The sequence below is a fragment of the Sus scrofa genome, chromosome 12 (assembly GCF_054392235.1).
Source record: "Sus scrofa isolate SSC_HxYL_T2T_F1_AM1 chromosome 12, Sscrofa_HxYL_maternal_Yorkshire_Landrace_v2.0, whole genome shotgun sequence".
NCBI lineage: Eukaryota > Metazoa > Chordata > Mammalia > Artiodactyla > Suidae > Sus > Sus scrofa.
In genome coordinates, this window is record NC_139394.1 from 12066103 (window position 1) to 12072102 (window position 6000).

At 48.0% G+C, this 6000-nt stretch overlaps 1 long non-coding RNA gene across 4 annotated transcripts; it reads left to right on the forward strand.

The window, feature by feature from the left end:
- Nucleotides 1-728: 728 nt before the first annotated feature.
- LOC146398045 (uncharacterized) lies at nt 729-5593 on the forward strand. 4 transcript variants are annotated; one of them, XR_014820916.1, is made up of 3 exons: nt 729-887; nt 2019-2107; nt 5459-5593. It is a non-coding gene; the product is annotated as an uncharacterized LOC146398045 (long non-coding RNA). The 4 variants fall into 4 exon arrangements; XR_014820914.1 differs by lacking the exon at nt 5459-5593 and adding an exon at nt 3298-3428; XR_014820913.1 differs by lacking the exon at nt 5459-5593 and adding an exon at nt 3292-3421.
- The last annotated feature ends 407 nt before the right edge of the window (nt 5594-6000 follow it).

Here is a 6000-nt window from a genome sequence, read left to right on the forward strand (position 1 = left end):
TTCCTCTCCCACGGAGAGGGCATTCTGATACCCCATTCCGTCTTCCTTCCAAACTGCACTCTGCATGTTCCCCCGGAACCCTGTTCTTACAGGGCCACCGCGCTTTGTTTGCCCTGACTCCTCTCTCCCCAGTCTAGCCACAGTTAAATACTAAGACATGTTGTTTCAGTTACTTGACTGTTTTTTTTTTTTTTTTAATATTTTATTTTATTTTTGGCTGTGCCCAAAGCATACTGAATTTCTCGGCCAGCGATGGAACCTGCGCCATAGCAGTGACATGGCCGGATCTTTAACCCACTGTGCCACCAGCTAACTCCACTTGACTGTTTCTTAAACGGGCCGTTCTCGCCGATACACGAAAACAAGCCATAAATGACGTATTTTTAGGTTGGGGTTTCACCGTTATTTTCTCCGAGCCAATGGGCCTCAATCAGTTACAAAAAAGAAATAAGTCCACAGCTCTGAGTATTCGAGGAGCTGATCCCCAGTCAGCACTTGGAGGAAAGGGGCCCCGGCGCCGTGGCCTTAAGGCAGCCCCCTCTGTGAATCCTCGCTCCCGGCCCCCCAGTTCTGGTGCCCGCGCCCCGCACCTAGCGACCCCCACCTGAGCCCCTCGCAGGAGACACACCCTCCCACCAACGCCCGCAAACTCGCCGCCCTGGGGCGGGTGGGGGCGGAGCCGGAAGTGGGCCGCCGGCGGAAGTCCTCCTCCCGGGAGCCTGCTCTTCCTCTCTAGGAGTTTGGAGGCATCCGCACCTCTATGGCCTGGGCCTGGGGAGGCCACCCTGCGTGAGGGGCCTTTGGGGCTCTAGAGGTGGATAGCAGCTCGCTGCCTTTGGGACGCTTTCCTGCCCTTTTATTCGCGAGTGCACCTGGCAGCGCTACTGGTAGGGAGTCGGAAATTGCCCTCATCACTCTTATAAATAATGGAGCTACAGGAGCACAATAGAGTCCCCCAAACCAGTTTTCTAGCCGTTTTGTACTAGAGTAGGCGCACATTTTTTTATTGACACGAAATCCAGCTTGGATGCAGTAACACAATTGAAATGACCTTAAATAATAATACTTAAAAAAAAAAAAGATTTTATGTTTAGAGTACCTTCTCCTCCCCACCCCCACCCAGGCAGAGCCCTCTTGTCCCCCTTAATCCTGCAGGGACAGGCGGGTACACCTGTGCTTCCCCTCAACCCCAGGGGCCCCAACTGGCTGTTCAATCAGAGGTTCATGTGAACAGCTTTTTTATGGTACTCTCTTATTCCGGGTTGCTGCTCTAAAAAGAGGAAGGGGAAACTAGGCAAGTACAACTACAGAATCCAGTAAAATTAGAATTGTCTAGGTAGAAAAAGCATAATAAGGGTGTGGGGAAGTTAGTTCATTCCGGGCAAAGGGAACAGAAATATACAGTCCTATTGAAAAACCACCGAGCGATCTATAGCAGAGGCCATTGCACGTGTTTAGGCTCTGACTCGGGAGAAAATTCATCCCAGCGAAATAATCCAAGAGGGAGGAAGAGCTGCATTTCTGAAGCAGTTCTGTAATGGACCCCTGTTGACTTTTACTTGCCCAACATCCAGTTTTCTTTTTTCTGGTTTTTGCATCATGATTTTTCCGTGGGAACCATGGAGCTCTCAGCGCAGGTCTAGGGTGAGCCCAGGCCTGGCTGATGGGAAAATCCCAGCGTGGATTAAGGAGGTGAGATGTGTAGGCAGAGGCCAGGCGGCCTGGGTCTCATTCCTGGCTCCGCGGCTTAAGCTGGGCATGAACTTCAGCTTCTTATTTATCCTCTTTCCTCCTTTGTTGAATCCAGTATTGATAACAGACAACTACTAGGGTTGGCGTGAGCGCTCAGTGAATGGAGCAGGTATATTAACGCCTCTTATGTGAAACCTTTGTTATTTCCTCTGAGCAGACTCTGCTCACCTTTCTGTTCTGTCCTTTTCTCTTTTGCCTTCCACATACTCCTGTTCCATCCACTGCATTATCCTGGACTTATATTTCATCTCTTTCTTTCCTACTAGAAACACCCACAAGGCAGAACTGGATCTTTTCACCTTTTTACCGTGGGTGCTGGACACAGTTCTCTGCTGAGAAATGGTGCTCAATCAAGGTTTGTTGAACAAGACCAAATACTGTCTAACACAGAGCAGAGTTGGAACGGTTAATGTAAATGTAACGAAGTTAAAGGATAAACAAAAGGGAAATGGTGAAAACCACATGAAGCTGTATTATTTTTCGTACCAAAAATGATTTCTTACAGAAATCCCTGGGGATTGCTTTGAAGCCCGAGCCACGCCACACAGGCAGGGCGAGCATCTGAGTGTCAGTAGAGGATGCTCAGCTGGCATGATTTAGCTTCAAAAGTCCTTCATAGGATGGGCTTGTTTGACAAAAGAAGGGGATATCAGTAAGACTGACTCAGATGGGGTGCGCCAAGTAATGTATTTTCTTAAGGTCTCTTCTCCTAAAGGGGGTCCTCCTTGCCCCTCACCCCCACCCCTCCCTGATCACGTGTGGCAGGAATGGCTGGGCTCCGCCACGGTGGCGCTCTGTTCTTGTGATTGTCTGCCATATGGAAACCCATGTTGGGGTGTCTGGTCTAAGCCCAGAGGGGCCTCGATTTGTAGTGAGCATCGAATCCCACTCTGCCAGCCTTCCATCTGCTTGAGCTTTTAATTCTCGCTATATAGTATATTATGTAATATATAGATAGATAATAAAATTGGATGGGAATTTTGAAATCATCAAGTCTGACGCTTACTACTACTGAGAAAATAGAGAATTAGAGTGATGAGGTAACTTGTTGACATTTGCCCCTCCCCCTAATTCGGAGTGATGGAAGGTAGGTCAGTGGGTGCCTGGGGGCAGCAGGGGGAGGGGATGCCAGAGGGCACAAGGAAGCTTTGGGGGGGGCGGTAACAAATGTCTTGATCGTGGCTGTAGTTTCAAGGGGGTGTACACATGTTGAAACCTATCAAATTGTACCCTTTAAATGCATATGCCATTTAGTGTATGTCAGTTATAGCTCAATAAAGCTGTGAAAAAAAGCCATGTATCTGGTGAGAGGCAGAGCATGGACCAGAACCCAGCCTGGAGGCTTTCATACTTCCCCTTCACCCAGCGCTGTCTTAAAACCAAAGCCTAGTTCAAGTTGCAAAAATGCCTTTTCCTGTAATGTCATTTTTTTTAATTTAAAAAATTATATGGAAATATAACTGTACAATATTATGTAAGTTACACGTGTACAATAGAGTGATTCATATGTATGTATATTTTTTTATGGTTGCACCTGAGGCACAGGGGTTGAATCGGAGCTGCAGCGGACAGCCTACATCACAGCCACAGCAACACCAGATACGAGCTGCATCCACCACCTACACTGCAGCTTGCAGCAATGCCGGATCCTGAACCCATTGAGCCGGGCCAGGGATCAAACCCACATCTTCACAGAGACTGCGTTGGGTCCTTAGCCAGCTGAGCTACAATAGGAACTCCATAATTCATAATTTTTAAAGATTAGGTTCCAATTATAATTATTATAACATATTGGCTGTATTCCTCATGCTGTACAATTCCTTATAGATTATTTTACACCTAATCGGTTGTGTGTCTTACTCCCCTCCCCCATGTTGCCCCTCCCCCCTTCCTTCTCCCCACTTGTAACACTAGTTTGTTCCGTCTGTGAGTCTGCTTTTATTTTATTTAAAAAATTTTTTTATTTGTTATTTATTTATTTATTGCTTTTTAGGGCCCAACCCATGGCTCATGGAGGTTCCCAGGCTAGGGGTCCAGTAGGAGCCATAGCTGCTGGCCTACACCACAGCTACAGCAACGCAGGATCCGAGCTGTGTCCTTGACCTACACCACAGCTCACGGCAATGCCAGATCCTTAACCCACTGAGCGAGGCCAGGGATCGCACCCGCAGCCTCATGGTTCCTAGGTGGATTTGTTTCTACTGTGCTTTTTTTTTTTTTTTTTTTTTTTTTGTCTTTTGTCTTTTGTTGTTGTTGTTGTTGTTGTTGTTGTTGTTGTCGTTGCCATTTCTTGGGCCGCTCCCGTGGCATATGGAGGTTCCCAGGCTAGGGGTCGAATCGGAGCTGTAGCCACCTGCCTACGCCAGAGCCACAGCAACACGGGATCCGAGCCGCGTCTGCAACCTACACCACAGCTCATGGCAACGCCGGATCCTTAACCCACTGAGCAAGGGCAGGGACCGAACCTGCAATCCTAGTCGGATTCGTTAACCACTGCGCCACAACGGGAACTCCTCTACTGTGCTTTTATTTTTTGTTATACTCACTAATTTGTTGGATTTTTTAGATTCAAGATATAAGTGATAGCATGTATTTGTCTTTGTCTGACTTACTTCACTTCGTATGAGAGTCTCTGGGTCCATCCATGTTGCTGCAAATGGCATTATTTTCATTCTTTTTTTTTATTGTGTTTATATACCACATCTTCTTTTTTGTATTTTATTTATTATTTTTAATTTTTTTGGTTTTGTACATCTTCCTTATCCATTCATCTGTTGATGGACACGTGTTGCTTCCATGCCTCAGCTATTGTAAATAATACTGCTATGAACATGGGGATGCATGCGTCTTTTTGAATTAGGGTTTTTGGGGTATTTGGGGGATATGTACCCAGAATGGAATTGCTGGGCCATATGGTAGTTCTGTTTTCAGTTTTGAGAGAAACCTCCAAGCTATCTTCCACAGTGGCTGCACCAATTTACATGACGGTCGTTTTGAAAAACTCCATAGCTCCACATTTTCTGTAATGAAAAATAATAACGCCCTTAACAAAGAAGCTGCAGATGCCACTCAACAGTTCCCACGTGACCTGGTCCGCAGCTGGTCAGAAGTGTACCCCATGGAGCTGGGAAGAGGGTGGGGGCAGAGGGAGACGCGATTTTGTTCTCTCTTCCGGTGTTTATCTCTGACAGGGCTTGTGAAAAGCATTATTTAGGAGAAAAAAGAGATACGGATGGGTTTTTATTCTAGGACTGTACTTGGTGGTGGTAGGTGGCACCTGGTAGCCCCCTACGGGGCCAAAATAGTTTCTGAAAACTCCCCGGATGAGGAAGAGGCAGGAAACCTTCCAGAAACATCCCAACTCCTCTTTTTCTCCCTCTCTCCTGGGTCACGCAGTCAGGGTCCCAGCAAGGAGGGTCTGCTCCTGAGGGTCTAAAATATCTTCTTGGTGGAGAAGAGGAAAGTCAGGGGGAAGAGTAGGTGGGCTCCGTCCACACTCCCCTTTCTTGCTGAACTGGCGCTGACCGGTGGATGCTGTCCGGCTGGCCTGATGTGCTTCACTGTGTGGAAATTAAGACCCCGAGAGTTCCCTGTTCGAATATGTTTCCATGAGCTGCTGCCTCTCTCAGGGGAGCTAGGAAGAAACATTCATGCATCTAAGGTTTTTTTTTTCTCTTCTCTGTATGATTTTTTTTTACAATTGCAGATGTAATACACTCATCGCACAGACAAAAGCATGTGAATGCAAACACGGGATAGAGCACGGACAATGGCCCAGGGAGTCAGGGAATTCGGCATGAGTTCTGTCTGAGTCGGGGAGGCGTGTGTGGATGTGGAAGTGCTGTTACTGAGCTCTCCGGAGTGCTGGGGCCACAGGATTGACTCTGAGACCTGCCCTCTGGGCTCCCACGCCATCGAAGCTAGCTCCTGGTGCTGCTTCTTCAAGGTTCCCCCCCAACCCCCGTCCCCAGCACCCCCAACATGTCCCTCTCACACTCAGCCCTGTTCTCTGCCTGGCTCTGTACCCCGGGAGGCTGATCTTAATAGACTGCCCGGCCAGGGCTCCAGTGCCCTCCGGCTTCCCATCAGGACTGACCAGTGGGAAGCACCAAGAGGAGAGAGAGCTGGGATGTCTGTTCCCCGGGCATCGTTTCTGTGTCCTTCCAAGGTGATGATGGGATGTTCACGTACCTGACTGAGTCACGGGAGGATGTCACTGCAGCGTTAAGTCTCTCTGCCATCTCACAA